At 37.7% G+C, this 25,990-nt stretch overlaps 1 protein-coding gene and 1 long non-coding RNA gene across 4 annotated transcripts in view; both read right to left on the reverse strand.

Moving 5' to 3' along the window:
- CADM2 (cell adhesion molecule 2) overlaps positions 1-25,990 on the reverse strand; it is a 1,303,436-nt gene that overhangs the window by 791,782 nt on the left and 485,664 nt on the right. The window lies entirely within an intron of this gene.
- Positions 1-25,990, reverse strand: part of LOC142741541 (uncharacterized) — a 51,013-nt gene that overhangs the window by 2,468 nt on the left and 22,555 nt on the right. Inside the window, exon 2 of the long non-coding RNA XR_012881179.1 lies at positions 3,948-3,983. This is a non-coding gene — a long non-coding RNA (uncharacterized LOC142741541). The remainder of the gene's footprint in view (positions 1-3,947; positions 3,984-25,990) is intronic.

Here is a 25,990-nt window from a genome sequence, read left to right on the forward strand (position 1 = left end):
GCTCTAACCTCCTATTTGGCTATTAAAGCGAAATTAGCATATGTATAAAAATGAACAGAACTTTTAAAATAATAAAAGTTTTTTTAAACAGCATCTTAGCGCCTATTAGATCAGTTACGAGATAGGGAATTAATAAACTGGTGACAGATCCTCTTTAAACCTATTCCCCTAGTTTTCCAATGATTTTTATAATCAAGCTTCCAGAAAAAAAGAGAAAGGAAAAATAAATCAACATTTCATCTCTGAAGCAGAAGTTGGCAATTCTAAAAGTCTGGAGTAGTGAAACTGACCCAAAATTACACACTAGATCCTTAAGATTGACTTAGGTGCATGTATACCTGAATCAACCAAATATGGATGTCGGGAGCAGTGCTAGAGTCCCAAGCAAATCGTTAGCTGATGCTCCACTCGGGACTCAAGCAATAGGTAATGTAACATCCCCTTGCGGTCATGTTCACGAACAGCACATAAGGCAAACCTTCAGTCATGTGGGGCCGTTTCAGAGCGTCATCATTATTAGAAAAGCTCCAGCACTTCCGGGAACAATTCACGAGGTTTGAACTGCACCATTTAGTACAGAATTTTAATTTTAAAGTATATTAATAAGTTACTTCGTTTCACATAAATATATATTTGCAATGCAATTTTGGGTCCCCGGATAACCCCCTTAAAGTGTGGCTCTCCATTCTGACTCATACAGAGGGCATGTGAACAGTGCTGGTCTTCATGAGACAACCCCTTTACCTCCCATACATTGCAGCTGCCATAAAGTACCCACCTACTGCTGCACTATGCAGGAAGTAAGTGTATGCCTCTAATATGGCCACCTCCAGGTTGCGGTATTGACATCCACATTATTGCTTACATGTACCTCCTATTTTTTCAAAACATTTCAATAAATTTTTAAATAAAAAATGTAGTGCTTATACAGTCACCCAATGGGACATCTACTAAACATGTTTTGCAAATAACTGGTAATGCATTTTACTGTTAGTGAAACTTCTCCAATACCCTGATTGTTACTTCTTCCATCTTTATGAGTTTACATTTGATATTTGATATTATGCTTATGCACTGTAAGTTGTGTTTTATTTTACTGTTTATGTAACATACTCATTTATCTTTAATGCAGTCTTAAAGGGAAGGTGTCATGATTTTTTTTATCATATTGCTTTTAATATGATATTAACATAAATTTTATTTATTTGTGTTCTCATGTTCTACTTTTTACTTTGTTCTTACTTTTACTTCTGTATGGGGGCTGCCATTTTTTTCTTCATCTCTATTTGTGTCGATTACCGACACATACAGAGATGGAATACGGCACATACAACCCCATAGAGAATGCGAACGGGAGCCGTTCCATTCTCTGAAGCGTACGCCATCTGTCTGGGAACGGCGCATGTGCCACTCCCACACAGACCAAACGAAGCTCCTTCGCAGAGCAAAATCCGGCGCCATTTTCATATGGACCCGAAGCTGATGCCGTACAGTAAGATGATGACTTCCGGCCGCAGCTTCCGGCCATATGTTCAAGGAAGCGAAGGCGCAAGGAATAGGAGTGGAGGCGGCGGCGGCAGGAGAAGGTAATTTATGTTCGTGTATATGATGTGCGTATTATGTTCGTGTATGTTCGTGTTATAATGTCTGCTGAGCACTGTATCTAATCCTCCTACACTGTGCAGTCGCTCAGAAAATGGCAGCACACTGTGTAGGAGGATGGAAGATTCAAACCCCTCTTTCTCCTGGCACTAGCCAGAATAAGGGAGGGGGGATTGTGTGAGGACACTAGAAAGAGTGTGTCCACCCCAAATTTGCAGCATAAATCAATGAGGTTGCTTTACCACATTCACGATGCTGCAATTTTGGGAACTTCTTCATCTAGTGGCCAGCACATGGAAATGTTATAAATTAGAATCTAATTTATAATATTTCCTGAAAATTATAATAAATAAAACAATTTGTAATCACTTAAATAATAATTGTTTAACTGAAAAAAAAATAAAAAAAAATTCTAGCGACACATTCCCTTTAAAGGGGTTTTCCAGTGACACAACATTTTAGAACTAATACCCGAAATATTGAATAAAGTTCCTAATATACAGTCTGTATTAAATCTGAACACATTTCTTCCTATTTACCCTACCATACCTCTGCCCGGCCGGAAGTTCTGCTTTTCATCGGTGTCTTTTTTTCCCCTCGACACAGGCTCGTACACCAGAGTTAGGGCATGTTCACACGGCTTAGCAAAATACGTCTGAAAATACTTTTTTTTGCGGCGTTTTTCGCTGCGTTTTTTACAGCCGTTTTTGGAGCGGTTTTCAATAGAGTCTATGGAAAACGGCTCCAAAAACATCCCAAGAAGTGACCTGCACTTCTTTTTCGCGGCCGTTTTTTTACACGGCCGTTTTTCAAAACGGCTGCGCGAAAAAACGACCTGTCGGAGCAGAATGCAAAGAAAAGAAAATCGTGCTGCTATTGATGCAGAAGCAAATAATGAACGGAGCGGACATTGAGGAGGCTGTGGACCAATAGGATGCCTCAAACTCAGGACTTCTGACGTACACCAGGGTTTGAGGCATCCTATTGGTTCACAGTCTCCTCAATGCCCGCTCTGCTGAATTCTTTGCTTACGCCTCAATCCCCGCCCCATTTTCTTCTCATTAATAAAACTCCTCAGTGCTCATGCGCTGCCCATCTGGAAAAAAATTGTGACTCTTGAAAACCCCTTTAAGTAAGACTGTAAAACCAGCAACATTACAATAGAAAAATAATTGAAATCATTCATGGCTAATATATACATGTATTGTCTACAACTACAGGCAGCGTTGGGGGTATTTCCCAATGTGTACCTCAATTGAAGGCTCTGAGGTTTACTACTTTTTGTATAGGCATAGAGTGTAATACGTCCCCCATAGGCTCTAATGTTAAAGAAACGTATACAGCACTGTATACTTCTTTGTGGGATGTCTCTAAATAGTATAGACTACGTTTTTCTATACACCAAAAAAAGCTATACAAACATATACCAGTCCGACGGTGGCCAAAAGGATAATCTTTTGGCCTCCATCAGGTGGATACATTTGGCGTATACGCTGGGAGATTTTCCTGATGTATATGCCAAACGTAGGGCTCAAACGTGATGTGAACATAGGCTGCTCTGTACCTTTTATGCTTCGAACAGTTTTCCAGGACACAACTCGCATACAGTAAATGTCAATATAATAATAATTAATTGGACTCTTATAGACACTGTACCTATTAATGGTGAGATGTAGTTTCTCAATAACTTCCATCTGCATTTCACAGGAAGAAATTAATCTAGTTATCTAGTTTACAACTTGCATATGACTTATACGTTATACATCGACACGTGTGCTGCTCTTATTATAGCTGTGACATTGAAATAACAAGTTATCATAAAAAAGCATCACTGCCTCTTAGTCTGAGCAAACATCAGGGACTACGGTTTGTGGGTAGGAAATTAACAATGTTCTTGGAAGCTCACATGTGTAGCGGCTATTGGGCCACTAGTGAACATTGGATGCTGGATCTGAAACAGGTGCCAGTAGATAGATTGTGGGCATTGGAGCAGTGAGCACATTTTTTTTTTTCTCAAATTGAATTACTGCTTATGAAAGATGTCAAAAGACATTAATGAAAATGGTGCAGCTCTCCACGTATTATTTGGTATAAAAGAGGGTCGGTACGGACATAAAACTTCTCAAAGAACATTATATGTCGGTTTACTTTACATTAATTTATAGTAAATATATACAAATTCTGATTATAAACAGGAGATAGATGTATATATATATATATATATATATATATATATATATACACACAAGGGCTCGGGTGCAACTACTACCTATACAGCCCCAATAGATACAGCCTTGCATATACAAACATTCTTGCTAAACAAAAAACATTGTGCAACTTCTTACTATTACTTGGAAACACCAAAACATCATAGACGTTACCTGTAAAATAAAAAATAAAAGTATATTAATATTGCTTTTAAGCTGTATAACAATAATAATATATACACACACACATTAATTCATATATCAGACGGTGTCATTGCAATATGTGAGTTTAAATGAACATTTTAAATTTTAATTTATCAGTATTAAATTGTGTCACCAAGGTTATAGATTTCATGGTGCAAACCAGATATGTTGATGCTAGATGGTATAATACATGCAGAACAATATAATAGCCTGTAGCATTTTACTCTCAATTGATTCCGTACACGGTTCCTTGATTACTGCATTTCCACCAAGGTCCAAATATAATACTTTTAAAACAAATGATATATGCAAAAAGAAAAAAAATTGAAATAAATATTGCAACAGATAAAATAATTGGATATTCATAGAGCTATAGATGGATAATCTAATTAATATTAAATTAAAAGTAATTCACGTAAAAATAAAGTCCATTGAGTTACTCCAAGATGGATTACGTTGTTTACTGCTAAGTAACTAGTAATCCTTTCCAAGTTTGTTAAAACGTTTAAGTAATTAGGTTAAGGTCACACGCTGCAAATTTGTTGTATAAATGTACCCTACGTCTCTGCCGGGTCAAAATGGAAAAAGACAGATATAGTTGCAAGAAAAGGTAAGTGAACTCTTTGGAATTACCTGGATTTCTGCATTGATTACCAATAATATGTGGTCTGATTGTGTTTGTCTATAATTGTGACTAAGATAACAATCTAACTAAACTAATAACACACAAACAGTTCAACCCTTGAATTTAATAACCTGTAGATCCCCTTTAACAGAAAACACCTCAACCAGAGGCTTCCTGTAGCTGCAAATAAGATTTGCACAATGTTAAAGGGTAACTAAAAATTCAGAAAAATGTCTTACATGTCATAGTGACATGTCAGAAGTTTTGATCGGTGGGGGTCCGAGCACTGAGACCTCCACCAATCGCTAAAACGAAGTGGCAGAAGGGCTCGGATGGGCGCTGAGCCGCTTGGTTTCTGATCGGCTTTTCTCAGCTGGTGTATCATTGGTGTATGGGTTCAATTATGAAGTTTTGGTGTTGGTGTGCAGTGTTCTTTTTTTTCCTTCAAACATGGCACTGTGCATTTGTGCTCAAAAGTCCTACTTTTGTCTCTTTTTTCTCATTTGGTCTAGGGAAAACATGAGATGAGCCACAATGTTTTTTTCTTATAGTGCATGAGGCCCCGGTCACATTGGAATGATATAGCCCACAGATTAGTCCTGTGATATACATCCACAAGCTAACTGAATATGACTAAACATGGCGTCAGTCATGTGACCACACACACACACACACACACACACACACACACACAGACATGATGATAAGATCTTGCTATAGGTAGAAATACTTTATAACTTCTGCTCCTCAATAATCTACTAATTAACCTGTTGGATACCTGAACAATGTTACCTTAATGCCAGGGGTCCCCTGATGTGGGTCACATTACTGTCCATTCAGTTATCCTATGGATGCATTTCTATGGACTAAGCTGTAAGCTACACAATTTGTTTATTTTTAGACAGAGACAACTGCAGTGATATAAGAAAGGTGTGGTAGCAGAATTTTAAATACATTTATAATAGAAATCTGTATGATTTCCTATTCTATAAATAAATTAATAGAAAAAATAAAAGTGGACAACCCCTTTAGAGAGACCCTCCAGTTCTCACAAAAAAACTAAAAAAAACTACCGATAGAATGATTTTTAACTTACCTAGTGTCCATTCCTTTGGTTCTTCTTTCTTCATTGCCTCATTATCGCTCCCTTTTGTCTTCCATCCAACATGACCGGCGCGGCCTCAGACTTTCACAGGGAGAGTAGTCTGCATGCCCCCTCCTCCTTCACTGCCCTCTGAAGTGACAGTAGTGATGGATCAGCGCTGGTCCATTAGAGGGCAGTGAAGGATAAGGAAGGGACATGCAGACTATGCTCCATGTGTAAGTCTGAGACAGCGGCAGCCATGTTGGATGGAAGACAACGAGGAACGAGAACTAGGCAATGGAGAGAGAAGAACTAACGGTATGGATGCTAGGCAAGTTCAAAATCATTCTACTATCGCTAGTTTATTTTTTTGTCGGGAATGGAGGGTCGCTTTAATTGTTTTGCATTTTAAAAAAGTTGTGGACTGATGTACGCCCAGGTCTTTAGCAATGCTTTAGTAGCCTTTTCCAGCCTCATAACACTTTTTCTGAGGTCTTCTGAAAGTTGTTTGCTTCAAGACATGGTTCATACTATCCAATCTTTCTTGAGAAGAACAAATTTGTCAGTAACCAGGCTTTGTGTGCGTTTATTTAATGGACAATACACATGTTAAACCCACACATTGTTGTGCCCCCGGATGCTGACCGCCGGCACATCCTACTTACCGGCAGCTGCGACCGCAGGACACTCTCCTTGCCTGAGCATTGATGTGTCTCCCCATGTTCGTTACTGCAAATGGTCCCTTTGTTGTATCCTGTGTTCCCATACCCTGTATCCCCTATCCAGTAATTGTGGTTGTTCCATTGCAAAGCCAAGTGTAGCTGTGCCAAGTGTCGTCAGTGCTAGGTGTCATCTGTGCCAGGTGTCATCTCTGCCAGGTGTCATCAGTGCCAAGTGTCTGCTACGCCATGTGTCTGCTACACCAAGTGTCTGCTACACCAAGTGTCTGCCAAATCATCTATCAAGGTACTCTTGTCCTAAAGACTGTTATTGACTATAGGTTGGCCAACTGCTCTACCGCTACAGCGGAATAGCCTAGTCGGTCCACACACCCCATAGCTATGACACACATCTATTTTCCTCTTCTTAATTGAAACACCTTTTGCCAATTAGCTCTTGAAGAAGTCATTAACACATTTCTCCCTGCACTGTGGATGTTTACTCAATGTGCTTAATAAAAGACATCATCGGATAAGTCTTATGTGTCACCTCCTGATTAGAGTTCATGTTATAAAAACGACAAAGTTGTGGAATCTATGACCACTTAAACGCTTTCCTGTTCTTCCATATGTAGATTTCACTAATTGCGGCTAAATCTCCTTTGACAACAATCTTCATCATTTAGCAGTTATCACGGCATTATTAATGACTGTACTGTGATCGTTGCCTCCTCTGACAGACTGTTCAGACATCTAATAATACATGCTATGTTTAGGATCATTTTGACAACTGAAGCAATGAAGTAGTCATCAAAGGAGAGCTTAAAATGGACAAATGCTGTTTGATTCTTTAGCGGGTTGGAATGCTGAGCCGCAAAGTCATCGTTAAATTTGGCCACATACATCACATCATAAAGGGGATCAGATCTGGCTCTTTAGCTCTTGTGGCAGATGACCAAGTGTTTTACATTGGTCATAAAATAACCACATGTTTAATCCAATTGTCACCTTATTCCATCAGCCTTGTCAGCTTAATAGCCAAATCAATACTCATGATTATGTCAGAACTCATTCCCAACCACAATAAGCCTGGAAGTATAGGTTAAGAAACAAATCGTCACACAATAATTTCATCTGAAATTAAATGCAAGTAATTTTAATCATCTTAATTAAACGGGAAATCCACCCACCATTGACCTTTGGCAAGCCATATAGTCATGCCGTAGATGACATTAGTGCAGGTCCATGAGGTTCTCTAAACAAATCCAATCATTAAAGTGTAACTAAACGTTTGACAAACTTCTGACATGTCATAGTGACGTGTCAGAAGTTTTGATTGGGTGGGGTCCGAGCACTGAGACCCCACCAATTGCTCAAATGAAGCGGCAGAAGTGCTCGTGTGAGCGCTCAGCCGCTCAGTTTCTGTTCGGCTTTTTCTGGAAAGCTGATGTATCAGAATACGGGCTCATAGACTTTCTATTGAGCCCGTACTCCGATACATTGATTTCCGGAAAAAGCCGAACAGACACGAAGCGGCTGAACGCTCACACAAGCACTTCTGCCGCTCCATTTGAGCGATTGGTGGGGGTCTTAGTGCTCGAACCCCCATCAATCAAAACTTCTGACATGTCACTATCACATGTCAGAAGCTTTTCAAATGTTTAGTTACTCTTTAATTCTCCAAATAAAGAAGCACTCTAGTCCCCGGACCCATCTGTGATGGTCAGAAAACATCCCCTTTTAGGCCTTGTTCACACAGTGCAGATTTGTTGAAGATTTTGCATGCTTGTTTTAAGCCAAAACCCAAAATTGGATCCAGGAGAGCAGTCCTATAAAACCTTACTTAATATACTTCTGCTGTTTAAATTCCGTTCCTGATTGTGACTTAAAAAATACATGCAAAATCTGAGGCAAATCTGCCCTGTGTGAAGACTGCCTTAAAATGAATGTCTAGTATTGGTTAAAAAAGTATATGTAAGGTCCTATTTACATCATGTCCATTATATGAGCTCTGCAAATATGTTTGGGGCACCAACTGATGTATACATTGATGTGCCCATAGACTTTTATTACCCAAAGTGTCCTTTTTGCATATGTATAGCTTATTTTATTTTTTACTGTATTGACTACGTAGGCGAGTACGCTTTTGAATAAAAAAAGGGTTCTTCAAAAATGTACATGGCATGTGTTTATTTTTTTACATTGTGAGTCCGTATTTATGCAAATATATAGGCATATAATTGTCTGCATCTAGCAGTGTTTTTTCAATGTTTCTAAGCCAAAGGACCTTCTACTCAAATACATTACATTAAAGGACCCCCAAGTCTATGATCATATACTGTGCTGTTTATTCAAAGTACAACATGAGGATAGTGAAAGTACCCCCAAGAGATATGGCATGTACCCCTTGGTCACACACCTACCACCTACCTGGGGAATAGGGCACATTTCAAATGTTCATACCAAACAAAAGCTTGAAACATAAAGCTAAAACATTATATTTGAGTTATGCTTACTTGTTATTTATCTACTTCAGTATTTTAATTCTGGTCCATTAGGGCAGAGTTATGATCAGTCAGCGTAGCTTACCTACATTATCCATTGGGACTCTAACATAGTAGTCTATAATCCATCAAGTATCTCAATAAGAAAAGACATGATCCTATAGATCTACTTTAATTATAAGAACAAAAATATAAAAAGTGTAAAGAAAAACACTGTTTCTATTCTAACTCATTTGATTTTGACATTTACATCAAACCCTCTAAAACAACCTTCTCGTTCTTTATACCCACAAGGATCTTAATTAAATTGGGCACTACTTGTTTCTAATAGAGACAATTTCAATGGAAGCAGTTTACAGTGATTATAAGGCAAGCCCCAGTGAATTCTAAACTATTTCAACTTCTGATCAACTCTCAAGTGTCTGATTATCCTCATTTTCCAACACCCTCGGCAACCTGATTTTTGCAAGGCTTATCCAATATAAACGTTCGTAGCAGAGAAATCAATGATCTTTTTTAGTTGTGGTTCTGTAAATTTCCAGGTCATTTCAGCTTGATTTCTTTTTGTCATTAACCTCTGTCTTCACATGAATACAAATATCCATCAACAAATATTATAAATAACATGATAAATTGCACTGAGAAAGTAACTTAAAAGACACAATGAAGAAAAGCCACAGAAGTTAAATAAAGCGCCCTATAAAGACCACTTACTCATTATGGGTTTTCTAATATATATTATTTAAATATAATTCCTGATGAATTTATAACTGTAAAGCACACATTATCATAGCAAACAAACAGCTATACAAACATGAAACTGCATCCTTAAAACCTATATATGATCATTGCACAAATAACATTTCCCTAATAATCTGTTATTATCGGAACCGTTGCCTTCACAGCAGTCTTTAGTCTGTTAATGCAGTCCAGACTAACATACCTTAAAATTCTTGTGCTACTCCTTAGTTTAACTGCCTCTAAAGTCGTCTGAAACAGTAAAATGTTTGCTGAGACTACTAGTCTTTCTCAATGAATTAGGGTATGTTCACACGCACTGTTTCAGACGTAATTCGGGCTTTTACGCCTCTAATTACGCCTGAAAAACGGCTCCATTACACCTACAAACATCTGCCCAATGCTTTCAATAGGTTTTACGATGTTCTGTTCCCACGAGGTGTAATTTTACAAGTCGCTGTCAAAAGACGGCGTGTAAAAAGACGCCCGAGAAAAAGAAGTGCATGTCACTTCTTGGGACGTTTTTGGAGCCGTTCTTTATTAACTCCATTGAAAAACAGCTCCAATAACGTCCGTAAAATACACTGCGAAAAACGCGTGTTGCTTCAAAAACGTCTGAAAATCAGGAGCTGTTTTCGCCTGAAACCAGCTCCGTGTTTTCAGATGTATTTTGCTAAGCCGTGTGAACATACCCTTAGAATATCATCAAAAAGTTAATTTATTTCAGTAATTCAAATAAAAAATGTAAACTCACATATTCTATAGATTCATTACACACAGAGTGATCTATTTCCAGCATTTTTCTCTTATAATGTTGATGATTATGGTAACAGTTAATGAAAAACCAAAATCTAGTGTCTCAGAAAATTAGAATATATAAGCCCAATTTCAAAAACTATTTTTAATACCGAAATGTAGGCCTACTGAAAAGTATGTACAGTATATGCTCTCAATACTTGGTTGGGGCTCCTTTTTACTGCATCAATGCGGCGTGGCATGGGGGCGATCAGCCTGTGGCACTGCTGAGGTGTTATCAATGCGGCGTGGCATGGAGGCGATCAGCCTGTGGCACTGCTGAGGTGTTATCAATCCGGCGTGGCATGGGGGCGATCAGCCTGTGGCACTGCTGAGGTGTTATCAATGTGGCGTGGCATGGAGGCGATCAGCCTGTGGCACTGCTGAGGTGTTATGGAAGCCCAGGTTGCTTTGATAGTGGCCTTCAGCTCGTCTGCATTGTTGGGTCTGGTGTCTCTCATCTTCCTCTTCACAATAATCCATAGATTTTCTATGGGGTTTAGGTCAGACGAGTTTGCTGGCCAATCATGCACAGTAATACTGTGGTTATTACACCAGATATTGGTACTTTTGGCAGTGTGGGCAGGTGCCAATTCCTGCTGGAAAATGAAATCAGCATCTCCATAAAGCTTGTCAGCAGAGCGAAGCATGAAGTGCTGGAAATTTCCTGCTAGACGCTGCGCTGACTCTGGACTTGATATAACACAGTGGACCAACACCAGCAGATGACATGGCCCCCAAACCATCACTGACTGTGGAAACTTCACACTGGACCGCAAACAACTTGGATTGATGCCTCTCCACTCTTCCTCCAGACTCTGGGACTTTGATTTCCAAATGCAATGCAACATTTACTTTCATCTGAAAACAGGACTTTCGACCACTGAGCAAGTGTTGGTCCACTGTGTTATATCAAGTCCAGAGTCAGCGCAGCCGTCTAGCAGGAAATTTTAGAGCACCTCATGCTTCCCTCTGCTGACAAGCTTTATGGAGATGCCGATTTCATTTTCCAGCAGGACTTGGCACCTGCCCACACTGCCAAAAGTACCAATACCTGGTTTAATAACCCCAGTATCACTGCGCTTGATTGGCCAGCAAACTCGCCTGACCTAAACCCCATAGAGAATCTATGGGGTATTGTCAAGAGGAAGATGAGAGACACCAGACCCAACAATGCAGACGAGCTGAAGGCCACTATCAAAGCAACCTGGGCTTCCATAACACCTCAGCAGTGCCACAGGCTGATCGCCTCCATGCCATGCCGCATTGATGCAATAATTCATGCAAAAGGAGCCCCGACCAAGTACTGAGTGCATATACTGGACATACTTTTCAGTAGGCCAACATTTCAGAATTAAAAAACATTTTTGAAAATGGGCTTATATAATATTCTAATTTTCTGAGACACTAAATTTTGGGTTTTCATTAACTGTTACCATAATCATCAACATTAAAAGAAGAAAATGCTGGAAATAGATCACTCTGTGTGTAATGAATCTATATAATATATGAGTTTCACTTTTTCACCTTAAGGGGGAAGTTATTTTGATCCTGATACTAATTTCTAATAAAGCTGTGATCTCCCAGGTGCCACCAGTGCAAAATAGTATCTGCAGCTTCCAACAGTCGAGGAGCCACATGCAGGGCTCCTCAGAGCAACATGGCGCTCCGGACCACTAGTTGGGAAACAGTTCTCTATATTATAGGTGTGACTGGAATTATGAGCTGGCAGCAAGTTTAGACTAGCCCATTAGATGACCAGAGGATTCTTTGGTGGGCCCAAGTTTGGAAATCTTAATTGGTGAAAATAATGCCATTTCTAGGATTTCATACCTTTTGGTTATGTGAAAAACACCCTTGTTTCATTTCTCACCAAAAAAGTGCACCTGCTAAGCCTTAAAATCTTTGGCACTTGCTAAACTGGGGTGTGAAGACTAAGAAAATTTCCCAGTTCTTTACCCTTAACCTCCAAAGGGAGATATGGACTTTCTCGGTCAGATTCCCAGGTCATGGTCTCTATAATAGCAACCAATTGGTGGCGGTTGCGCTGTAGTGGAGTCAGGAATGTACCAGGGGTCATCAACGATTAGTAGTTATGAAGCAGCAAGCCAGGGGATGAGACAGAATCGTAGTGTAGTCGATACCAGAATCAGGCTAGTAGTCAATACCAGGAACCAAGCAACAAATCCAAGGAGTGAGACAGGAGTGTAATTCAAGAGCAAGATCAGAGTCCGGGTCAGAGTCAGGAATAGAGTAAAATAAAATAGGAACAAGAGTCCACTTTAAATTTGCCGCAAGTACTAACGTCATCTAGAAAAACATGTTGCACTGGCATCTCAAAGCTTCTAGCCATGCAGAGGCAGAGGATTGTGGCCGGGTCAAGTGGGGCAGAGGCTGAGGACAGGATCAGAAGAGGAATTTGGAGCCACGGCTGCTTGGATAGATGCGCAACTGGTACCGGCATGGTAACAATCCTATTGGTCATTATTTATGATAAGTCCAGTGTGTGCAATGAGTTGACTATGCAATTATGAATACACATACGTACAAATGCACATGTTTGGTATGTCTGCTGGCCTGAGGTCATCCAGTTGGAGAATGGTTGGCAACATTTGTATCTTCTCACTTAAATGAATATAAATGTTTTCCAGATTTTTCCCTAAACTCTTTAGTACTGATTCAGTCACATACATCTTACATTGAACAAATGGTAAATGCAGCTTTTTATAACGTCAAGCAGATACCTACAGTTAACAATGTGGTCTCTATGGGATTCCTTCTGTCAAAAACATACATGGAGAACTTATATAAAAATGTACAATAATTGATTCATTTTGAAAGGTAATTAATCTTAAAGTAGCAGTTTAGAATCCCATTCTTCCCAGGATACTGAGTTAGAAGAAAAAGTACACTTTTCTAATATAGTTTATATTTGATAGAAAACAGAAATGTCCCTGCCTGTATCGAAAACCACTATTCTATAATCATTTCAGAATAACTAGGTTAGATTAAAGTGAACCTGCCATGTACAAAACAATTTGCTCATTTCATACAGACTGGCATGGTAGTGTGAAACCGCAATATGAAAAAATAAATTAAAATAAATCCTATTTTTAGATCAGCTTCAGCCATCTCTGTGTTATTTTCCCATATCTTCCTTTTATGTTATATACCATAGTTACAGGAATAAGCTAGAGTTCAAACTTTAGAAAAGTTTCTTAAAAAATATTTATAGTATTTTTTTTTTGCATTTTCTTTATATGTTAATTATAAAATATGAAAACAAAATTGAAAAATCGAAATTGTTTGCATCTGAGGCAGCCCTTAAAAATGCTGACACAAAGGGCATACTGAATTTAGAGGAAAGAAGTCCTTATCTGGTGCTGGTTGACACCACCACACACCTAGTGTAATGGCCGCAGCCTCCCACCGCCATGTACTTACTGGTCCCTGGCGTCTTATGACTAGAAGTGACACCTTCTCCACTTTCTGGGTATTATATTAAAAAACTATGTACACCATTGACTTTTTTTTGTGTGATTGGTGAAACTTCCTAAATATATCATTTTTTCAACTTTTTAAGATAAATATGTTTTCTATTCTGTATATAGAGCAGCTGTATAGTTTGCTAAAACCTGAATCCGTCAGGTCCGCTGTACTGATGTGTGGAGTGAAAGTGGGTCCTGTGTGTCACTGACATGCTGGATTCACCTGTTATGAACTTAGATGTGATCTATAGCAGTTCGATCCTGTGTGTCACAGACATGCAGGACCCGCTTACACTGAACCTATCAGGCCCGCGGATCTGATGGATACAGGATTCAGTGCAAGATACAGCTGCTCTGTATACCGAATATAAAGCAGCTGTATCTCAAAAAAGTAAAAATAATTTAATAAAATGTATTTCGGAAGTTGCACCAATCCCACTGATGCATATTTTAATTTTAAAAAATGATGTCAAAGGTGTACATAGACATAGCCTTTAATTACACTTAATTAATATAACATTATTATTATTATCATTATTAATACATTTTCTTAGGCAAACAAGTGTATAAAGACATCAGCTATAGAGTAAATAATTTAAGCTAATCAATGTATCACCAATAGTGCGTATTATATATATGATGAATTTTACATTTTCATAAAAACAATGTTGTGTCAAGAAAACTGAATGCTACCCATGTTAATATGGTGACTCAGGCTCAGACTTCCATGACCTTATCAGAAGAACATTGGGGAAAGGCAAACAAGAGAGCTGCTTACATAGCAACTGGAAATAATTAGTGTCAAATAAGTCAATACAGTATGTTTGGATATTAAATATAAATAAGCATAGGTAAATACCTAAATGTAGCACAACAGGAGGAAGGCAGCGAAGTCTTAAAACAAAAGTTATTTGCATAGCTCGCTTCTGTCTCATATCGTAGGAAAAAAGAGATTACTTCTTGTGATCGCATGATGGCGCAGGCACGCAAACTGTTCCTTTAACTTCTATGGGTACCTAGCAAGTCTGAAAACGCTGTGTTCTATACAGTGTTGTATTAAGTTTACTTGGGATCGCCAGAGGAAATTATTCTGAGAGTCCACCCTCCACCTACAGTATATGTGCATCAATACCTAAAGCACAAGAAAGAAAAGAGTCAAATGCTATCACTACCTAAAAAGGATGCAGATGCACTATGCGGGAGCTAATATATAAATATATATATATATATATATATATATATATATATATATATATATATATATATACACTTTTTATATTTATTGTACAAATTTATTATTTTAAATTGCATTACTGCTATATTTATTATACTTATTATACTTATAAATGTGAGGTTCTTAGCACACAATGTGATAAAACTGAGCGCTAAGAATCTCACATATTGTAAATATAATATATATAGCAGTAAATAATAAAAATGTATAGTAAATATAAAGTCTTTATATATATATATATATATATATATATATATATATATATATATATATATATACACACACACACACACACACACACACACACACACACACACACACACATATATATATATATATATATATATAGATATATCTATATATCTATATATATATATATATATATATATATATATATATATATGTCTTAGCTCCCGCAGCGTGCATCTGCATCCTTTTTTTTAATTACATTTTTACATAACACGTTGCATAAAAGTCACAGCAGATTAGAGCCTGCATATTTATTTCATGTTTCAGGAGAAGCTGACTAACCATGTTGTTTGTACTATCACGGTCTAAAAAGATCACATTTTATTAGATAGCAACTCAAACTAACAATACCCTATAAGGCCCCTGCACACGGCCATAACCGTAATCCCGATCCGAGATTATGGCTACGGCCGGCCTCGTCCGTCTGCGCACAGTCATCCACATTTGCGGGCTGTGCTCCCATTATAAAGTATGGGAGCACGTTTCTTAAAATAAAAATATAGGACATGTCCTATTTTTTGCGGAGCCTTTCTATGGCCTTGACACCTTCCCGTAAATATAGGGGCAGGTGTACATGGGCAATAAAAAATAAAGGGTCCGCACTTTGATCAGCAATTACAGTCCGTAATTGCGGATCAAAATTACGGTCGTGTGCATGGGACCTAAAAACATTGATTTACAGAGAGGACTCCAGTACAAGATCACACCGATGGGATGACAATGGCTTCTAAAGGTCATATCCGTATTGTTCACATACATATTATATAAAACCTAGTGGTTTATGTAGTACAACATAGGATGACTAACAGGGAATGGCACAAACATAAGATTCAACGACACACTATCTATATAGGTATAAGTGGACCATAAGCCTGAAAAGCTACTATGTGTCAAAGAACATTTAAGCTATTCAGAAATAGGTGATTAATGATATTGTGTCTTACCCATAGATAGTAGGTAGTCAACCAGTTAGACTAAGACCAGTGTTGTCCCAGACGTGCATTACGTGTGGATCGCTTCTTCAGAGGTTTTATATGATATGTATGTGAACAATATGGATATGACCCTTAGGAGCCATTGTCATTGTCCTCCCTGTGAATCAATGTTTTTATAGCGTATTGTAAGTTTGATATGTTATCTAATAAAATTTGATATTTTTAGATAGTGATAGCATTTTACTTTTCCTTCTTGTGCTTTGGCTATTGATATTCCATTGAGTTGTCAATCTGTTATGTGTGGGGGACCTAATACGAGTGTTACCAAGCCCTAACCATGTATGTTCTTGGGAGTATTTTTGATATGTGCTTGTCCACTTTAATTGCATTGTAACCTTTTTATCATTGCACACACAGGACTAAAAATCAATAAGGTCTAATGAGTTATTTGGGAATAAACACATACGAAACAGACCCTAGTGGCAAGTAATAAGTCAGCTTCAAATGAGGTCGTGTTCTGATGAGCCTTTGGGGCCCATTACTGAGCCAGAGCCTGGGACCACCAGAAGCTCCTTGGGTGCTCTGGTGAGCCAGTCTGACCATAATTATTTACATTAGTGGTATTCACATGGTGACTAGGACATAAATTAACAATTTACCCCCAACACACCGTTCCTATCCTTACATGAGGATGACCCTCCTTAAAGTGAACTGTGTATACAACTTTTTACATTTATTTTTTAAACAATATACATACTATTGACTATTGAATGATTTACATAATTTTCATTGCCACATATAGTTTTGTGAGTTTATGTTAAAATATTTCATATTTAATGTATCTGCTAATACTGTAGCTTTTATCCAGATATAGTAACTGCAATGATTAGTCTAAACTGGTGACCTCTTTGTAGGCTCTCACACCGCTTTCTGCTATGGTCAGGACCAGTGTGTAGTCAATGAGAGGTCCCTTTTATGTCACTTCCTCTTCTAATGCTGATGTCATCAGTTGTCTTCACAGCAAGAAAATGATTCCTTAGACAGGAGCAGTGGGCTTGTCTGACCTACTGGAGGAAGTCTCACCTTATGCTTATAGACCTTCATACAATCAGGGAGATTAGGATTAGGAGATCTTCGTGATTTAAACCATTAAATGACAAACTCAGCTCTGCTACAGCTACACATGTGTAGAACATACAGTATGCACATTAATATAAATATATTGTTATAGGAAGAGTTCATGTAGATTTATAGGCATCACCAGTGACTAAATCATATAAGTTCAATCGTGTTGTTTGGCAATGTGAAACAGTAAACTCACAGAAGGTCCATTGCAAACTGTGTCACTAATGATAAACAGTATTAAATTAGTTTACAGTTACTAATGCCAGTATCTTGGGAATGCAGGCAGTCACCATGAAAAACATTGCAGCTTCAATAATCAAGTGCTTAGAACCAAGCTTGAAACGCTGTCATACACAGAAAAACAAATATTCAAATTATGCAGAACAAGGCTCCTATTGTAGACAGGGCTATATAGTATCATTAATATCAAAGAATATATTTGTATTTTATTCCGCTCTAGATTAATCTGGCAAAATATATCTTTAATTTAAAGGGGAATTACACATTTAGTTACAAAAGTGTCAACCCTTACCTTTCCGCAAATTTGGTTAAGGACTCCAATTTTAGATGATATAAATTTAATACGTTATTCTAACATGCCTGCTGCAGATCACAACCACTGAGTGGCCACATGTAGCATAAACAACTCCCAGCTGAGTATCATGAAATCATGGTGGGTTGTTTTTTTTTTAAAGCTAGTCATCTCATGCCACATATCTTTGGATATGTCAAGCCAAGGACAAAAGGTAAGGAAGAAGACATCTTTATCTTCTAACTTGTCAGAAGATAACATTGATGGGCGTAAATTAACGAAGATGTGCACCAATTCTCAAAGAAAGAAAAGGCCATTGCACTTTACAAAGCATTCACATTTTTTCTGGATAGTTAGATTTCCATACATCAGAATCTCTGAAACAGCTTTTCTTCTAAGTACCATCAATTTAACTAACTTTTCAAAATAAACGGTCATATGTGTGTACATGAGAAATTACACTATTTCTGACCATTATATAACTTGTATGTGGCATTATTTAGCAGTTTACCCCTCTGCAGGCTCTATCTCTTGTTCTCAGTTTTCTCAAAGCTAGTGGGTGAGGCCTAACGGCTATCATGTTTTCTATACACTGCACACATAGAAGAGGAGAATCCTGCTCTCCTATCTCTAACTATCACATGTATACAGAAGCTGCAGCAGCATGGAGGAGATTATACAGCAGTAATGAGCAGTATAGCTGAGAATCCAGCACTGGGGTGACATATAAATCTTACCATCATGTTTGTGCGTTTCTCTATGCTCCTACTCTCCCCCCCCCCACTGCTCAAACCTCCCCCCTCCATAGACTTACATGCAGCGTGTGTTGCTAAGTCATTCTCTCTCTCTCTCTGATTACTCCTCCTGCTTCCCATACCACCCAGGACAGAAATATTGAGAGTTTGTTTCCCACTTTCACATCCTTTTTCTGACCCTTAGGCAAAATCACCACCCCTTTGTTTGCCAATAATGCAGTTCCTCTGGAGAGGAGAGTCTTCTGCCTCCTAATAGCAGAGAGGTTTGTACCAACCAGGACCTGGCCCCTTAGCAGCTGCTTGTTCTGCTGCTATGGTACAAATTTGCCTCCTTGCCATAATACAGATCTTTACCATACTGTATAGCCATTTACATGATTTCAACTCTTAACGTCTGGTTTCCCAAAAAAAAAACCTTATATTTCTAAGAGTTCATTTTTTTCCACATGAAGATATAGCTCAATTATTTCAGATTTGAAAATCAGAACAACAACTAAATGTAAAATATTTATAATTTTATTTCTTTAAAAAAAAACTGAAAACCACATTCCAGCAAAGTCTGACCTTAGGCTATGGACTAATTTCTAATACAGGAGGAGATATGACATTTTCTCAACAGTACTTGGAAATATGTTTGATGTTTTCTAAAGTCCCAAACTTGATTAAATGAACAGAACATAAGAGTGTCAACAAGAGTCCCTACAGGGTTCGAATGCCCTTTGAAAGAGTAATCATTCCTGCAAACAAATGTCACTTTAATTTTAGTATCTGTTCTATGATCACTGTTACAATGATTAAATGCTCTCCCTTGTATACAATATGACAGGATACACGGTTCATAGTGGAGAGGTTATATCTAGACGTTGCATATTCTATTGTCAAGCAATCATTGCCACGGTGAATGGAGAATTCTGAACTTCCCATAGGAAGTAAACAATTATTGTGAGACCTGGCTTCAGTAAAGAAAAGGAATTTGTTGTCAAATTGCAAAGCAAAATTTTGCACAAGATGAAAGAAATGTCTGTAAAAGAGGTTGTCAAATTTCATTCCATTTACAATTTTCTAATTTCCCATGGTTAAAGTGGTTCTCGGAGTTCTAGGAAACAAAACTTAATAGACGGCAATCACAAAGCGTCACTTAAGGGGAGGCAAACAAGCTATTTTTTTCTCCTGTCCTGGATGTCTTGGAGAGTAGGCAGGCTGCAAATTGCTTTATATTACCTTTTGTGTCTCGTCACCTCCTGCTATTTATAGGAAATAGATAGATAGATAGATAGATAGATAGATAGATAGATAGATAGATAGATAGATAGATAGATAGATCTGTAGATCATTAGAATTTTAGGTAACTCATTATAATGATTATGTAGCACAAGTAGCCACTAATGTGTGTGACCACCATGGTTTCTGCTGTTGAGTAGATTTATATTTCTTTCGTTTTAAATGTGTTATAGCGTGACTGACAGTTCTGCTCTAAAACTATTGAACCTGTATCTAATATCATCTATCTATCTATCTATCTATCTATCTATTGTCCATCTAATATCTATCTCTATCTTATATCCATCCAATATCTATCATCTATCTATCTATCTATCTATCTATTGTCCATCTAATATCTATCTCTATCTTATATCCATCCAATATCTATCTATCTATCTATCTATCTATCTATCTATCTATCAATCTATCATCTAATTATTTATCTGTGTACACTATCTATCTATCTATCTATCTATTGTCCATCTAATATCTATCTCTATCTTATATCCATCCAATATCTATCTATCTATCTATCTATCTATCTATCTATCTATCTATCATCTAATTATTTATCTGTGTACACTATCTATCTATCTATCTATCAATCTATCATCTAATTATTTATCTGTGTACACTATCTATCTATCTATCTATCTATTGTCCATCTAATATCTATCTCTATCTTATATCCATCCAATATCTATCTATCATCTATCTATCTATCTATCTATCTATCTATCTATCTATCTATCTATCTATCTATCTGATACAGATCTATAATATGGATTCATATTACTCCACAGAAGTCAACAGTTTAAATTACTATTACATATCTTAGACTATTATCGTCTTTGAGTAGAACAATAATTTTTCTCATGGACTCACATCTCTAAACTTCATTCCATTATTTTGGGATATTACGGATCCATGCTACTGTATTTCTATCCACTTGTGACAAACCATTAATTATGCAGGGCTTGGTCAACACTGCAACGATGAAAATTTGCAGCAACTGGGCGAATTTTATCACTCTATATTCCTGGCATATACTCTAGTTAAATTTTATATCAAATGGATTTTCCTCAAAGATCAATAACACATCAACAAGTGTATAAAATGTATATCAATAAAAACATCCAATCATATATATGTCACAGTGTTATTTAACACAGTATAAACATAGAATGACTGTACAGATATAAAACCAAACATCTTTAATTTATCAACTTTTCCAGACATATATCCACATAAATCCGAGCATATCCCTGGTGCCATGCCAGTATAAAAGAATACTTGGAGACATAAATCTTCAAGGTATTATACATTTTAGGCTTCGTCAACATCTGCGCTAGGGTCCTGTCGGAGCTTTCCGTCGGAACGGGACCCTGACTGACACAAACGGAAACCAATGGTTTCCGTTTCCATCACCACTGATTTCAATGGTGGCGGATCCGGTGCCAATGGTTTCCGTTTGTCTCCGTTGTGCAAGGGTTCCGTAGTTTTGCCGGAATCAATAGCGTAGTCAAAATCAATGGAAATGGAAACCTATGGTTTCCGTTTGTGTCTGTAAGGGTCTCGTTCCGACGGAAAGCTCCAACGGAACTGGACCCTGGCGCATATGTGAACAAAGCCTTAGTTGCTCATTAGGTGATTAATTTGTATCCTCCAACATCACTGACACTTTGGATTCCAAAATGGATATGTTGAAAACACATAATTGGACACAATGTACATCACTGGTGGATTCAATATGCTCCTTAGGGGTGTTAGTAGACATTGAAGATACCTGGGGCACCAGGGGGCACTGGTCGCAGTGCTATAATTAATTGTGGTGATTGCCAATAGACTCAAGACATCTGGCAAAAGACCCAAGGCATGCCCTTGGGGCCAAAAAATATCTACACCACTGACACTGTTGGTTTTATTTAATGCAATTTACCAGTGTCATAATATAATTGCAGTTTTAAATTACAAAGAACATTTTTAATGGCTGCGCATGGATATTTATATAACTTGGGTAATATACAGGATAGATGTTTAAACTTTGCTGTATCCATTAATATATAACAAGGCTTAAGCAATATTAAGTGAGAGGAAAGCGCATTGAAGATTATGTTTTGCTAAAACTTTTTCCTTATAAGCTTGATGCTTGTGATCTTTGCTGCTTCCCAGCATTGTAAATGTAATTGGATTATCAAAAGCTATTGGTCCATGAAGGGCACAGTAGCGTTAGTGTCACAGCTTCCCGATGGCTTGAGATTTATAACATGAATCATAACTGCTTTTAAATGTATAAACTATCTGCTGTGAAAGAAACAGCTGTTTGCATAGTGTCTGTTCCTTATTAAATCTATGGCACGAAATGCAAAATGTACACATAAAAATGTTAGCGCAAAAAAATAAAATGGCAGCAAATGAGTAGAAAAACAGTAATATAGCTGTCCGCAGATTGCAAGGGTTGAAGTTAAAAAGTTGGTAAAACGCAGGTCATGCCCTGGAGGATTTCATGTTTTCCTCCTCCAGAACAGGGTGTGCACTGAAAGTGATGGACATACTGTACTGTACTTGTCTTGGCAGAGGATCAATATGTTAATAACGGACTTCTATAAAATTCAGTGTAGCTGTATCAGCTCAGACAGAAGATTCAACTTACAATGCAGAAAAAGACTTTGCCTAAAACAAAAATAAGTATTTTCCGGGCTATTAGATTACACTTGTATTCAAAATTCAAAAAGATTCAAAAATATATGAAAGTGCGAACAGTGATTAAAAGTAACTGACCCTCCCAAGCTGTCTCCGCTCCATTGTTATATGAGTGCTATGTGTGACTGTTCTGTATAATGACTAGTGTATTCATGAGAGTAATTGGTAGTTTGGGACAGTGATTGCAATTATCACAGTTAGAGACGAGCAAATAGTTTTGCTAGGGTTTGAGATCTGCTTTAAAACCAGACTGCTTGCATGATTCAGCAAAAGTGATGCCGTTTGTGATTCATGGCAAAACCCCACTATGTAAGACTGTGCTCACACTAGTATTATTGTTTTTCCGTTGGGTTTCCGGGATTTTCGACGACAGGACTAACGTAGTCTACAGCACTACAGATACCTAATCCCATAATAAGTAAATGAGGTCTGTCAGGATTGGTCAGTATCTCTTCAAAATAAATATATATATATATATATATATATATATATATATATATATAATTCCTTTTTTTTAATCATCTTTATTTATACTATGTCTATAATAATCATATTTCAATCAATGCTATATTATAAAACTGATTTCACCCCCCCCTCACCTAAAAAAAAAAAAACACCCTAAACTTATCCCAAAGACAAAAGGGAGAAATGGAATACCAACTTGCTAAAATGTATGTTAGTGTAATCTTTCGCATCAATTTAAAAAGTCAGATAAATGTCTATGACCAGTTGAGTGTACATTGCGGAGATATATTAAAAGTTTCTCCTATAAACCAATGCTATTGTGATGTTGTTTGCTTAAGTTTCACCGAGAAAAGTTCATACGGCGATAAAGCATTTTAGGACAAAGTTGAGAAAATAAATTTTATAAGTGTTTGCCGATGTGGTGAATAACACTATTTACACCCAGTTGGAGATCAAAATTTCTGGAGAGTACTTCACTTCTGTAATTTTCATCTTTGGATCAAATTGCATCTGTTTCTATCATCCAAATATACTTTTCAAAATTGAAGGTTTAACGAAAACTAGGTACACAGAGTCTACAGTAAGTGGTGCATTAAATCCCTGAAGAGCAAAAGACAAGAGGACGTTGTATGAGATCTCTCCACTACCGAATGGTAAATGATGTCAGTATGAAAACAGAGACAAAGAACATGCCGTACAACAATGCAAATATCTGTTATGTTCGGAAAATGTATCAACCCCTTATTCTACAGTCAACCGCAGATCTGTGCTGTTGTTGACAAAATACCTTTGAAATAAGTCTATTCTGTGTAGATATCTCTGAACCTACTAGTGTTTTGCTCCCTTGTCATGTACCATGGTCTCCAGCTAGGAAATAGGACTATAAACCTCAAATTGGTGCCTGAGTGCATAGGGATGAAACCGAGACGCAGAGAAAAAAAATTAAATTGAAAGCACTTTCTTTTCAGCATTCGTCAGGGACTTTCTATTCCGGTAAATGTCAAAGATGGACGCGCATTGGAAAAAAAAATTACTATCCATTTCTCTGCTGTTTTGGCCTTTTTCGGTGTCATTTATCATACCGTGATTCATTTTTCCATTATAGGTTCGAATTTCGACCCTTTGGGAAATATTAATTCAGTATTGTTTGCAAAGTACAACTCAGGCCTTAGTGAATATTGGAAAAGAGGCATTGTCGGAAGGGTTACTTATACTCTATATTTTTAAACAAAGGTTTGCGAATTGTCTGCTGCCCACTGTCAGCAAACTGCAGATGTAAGAACATCAGGTTCATTTTTTATGTTACTGCTAACCTTTACCATTTTGATTTTTTTAGATTTGGCTCTTAAAGCATGAAGCCAGCATTAAATTTCCTAAAATTGGCGATAGTTGTCAGTCAAAACCTATTTCACCCTTTAAGGGGTTGTCTAGTTTAAAACCTATTTGCATAAACCCTATTAGGGAATTATGAGTTAATACAGGGGGTCCTCTGTTCAGGATCCTTATCTCTTGGCCAGAGTGGAAAGTGTTTTCAAAGGGTGTATCTTGCTCTGGAGGACCTGTCCTGTCCTGTATTACACAGACGACCTATTGATATGAATAGGCACTGTGTAATGCTCAACTTCACCAGTCGTGGTGCTGCAGGGAAGGTGAACACTTAATGCCAGGTTTCCACACAGATTACAGCTGATCGCGGGGGGTCCAAGGAGGGAAACACTTTGTGATCGTCCTATTGTCAAAGGAAACATTTAACAAGTAGGGATTGTCTACAGCGGAGACCCCTTTTAATGAGCATACTGTAGTTAGCTGAGCTTAACCCGGAAGTTTATTCTGAGGAGGTAGGAGAGTGTAATGGCTGCCAGACATTTCTGGTATTGGTTATTTTTTGGGGTAAAATAATAAAATAATTCAAGAAAAGTCCAACCTGTCTGATTCAATTATTTTTCCCCACACCAGATTATGGCAAGGATGAGGCTTCCCAGGGTGGCATTGAGGGCACAATTAATAGGTTTAAAAAAATAATTTAAAAAATCAATGTGGCAAAACAAATACATTTAATTTCTTTGGACAACCAACTGGACGCTTTGAGATTGCTGTAAATACCAGGGTCCATTTGAAAGTTATCATGCTGGACTTCAGGGACAAAGGCTGGTGGGACACATTACTGCCTTGTGCATTAATAAAGCTTGCCCTGCACCAGATGTAAGTAGATATATGCTAGCCCCATAGACATTAGGTTATCTGCAGATTAACACAAGATCATTAAAGCCTTCCACAAATATACATTTATATGGTTTATTCAGTGTTACTGTATGTAAATAAAGTCTAATATTTATATAATGAACTCTTATGTAACTCTCCCATTTACTTTGTGCTTCAATTTCTCACCATTCTTAATATCTCTACTTTAACATTATTGGATTGACACGAAAAACGATAAACACTGGCGGAGATAGCCGAGTACAGCGCTTGGCTATCTCCATCAGACCCATAGAGTTAAATGGAGCCGCAACTCACATGCCTGACCGCCGCACCATTCAAATGGGAGGCACGGGACCCCGTTCTTGTGATCAGTGGGAATCCCAACGGTGGAGTCCCAGCGATCAGACATTTATAATCTATCCTGTAGATAAGTGATAAGTGTTGTTCATGGGAAAACCCCTTTTAAGGGGATGAAAAAACATCCGGGTCTAGTCTTGCTTGCAAGACTGAGAGTTTGCTCCATTGTATTAGTTTCCTAAACTTCCTACATTATAAGACTCAGATATCAGTTAGACAGTTAGAAACACAAATCTCTCTCCTGTCCTAGACTTTGGCTGATTG

This window comes from Rhinoderma darwinii, chromosome 2 (genome assembly GCF_050947455.1).
Source record: "Rhinoderma darwinii isolate aRhiDar2 chromosome 2, aRhiDar2.hap1, whole genome shotgun sequence".
In the NCBI taxonomy this organism is placed as follows: domain Eukaryota; kingdom Metazoa; phylum Chordata; class Amphibia; order Anura; family Rhinodermatidae; genus Rhinoderma; species Rhinoderma darwinii.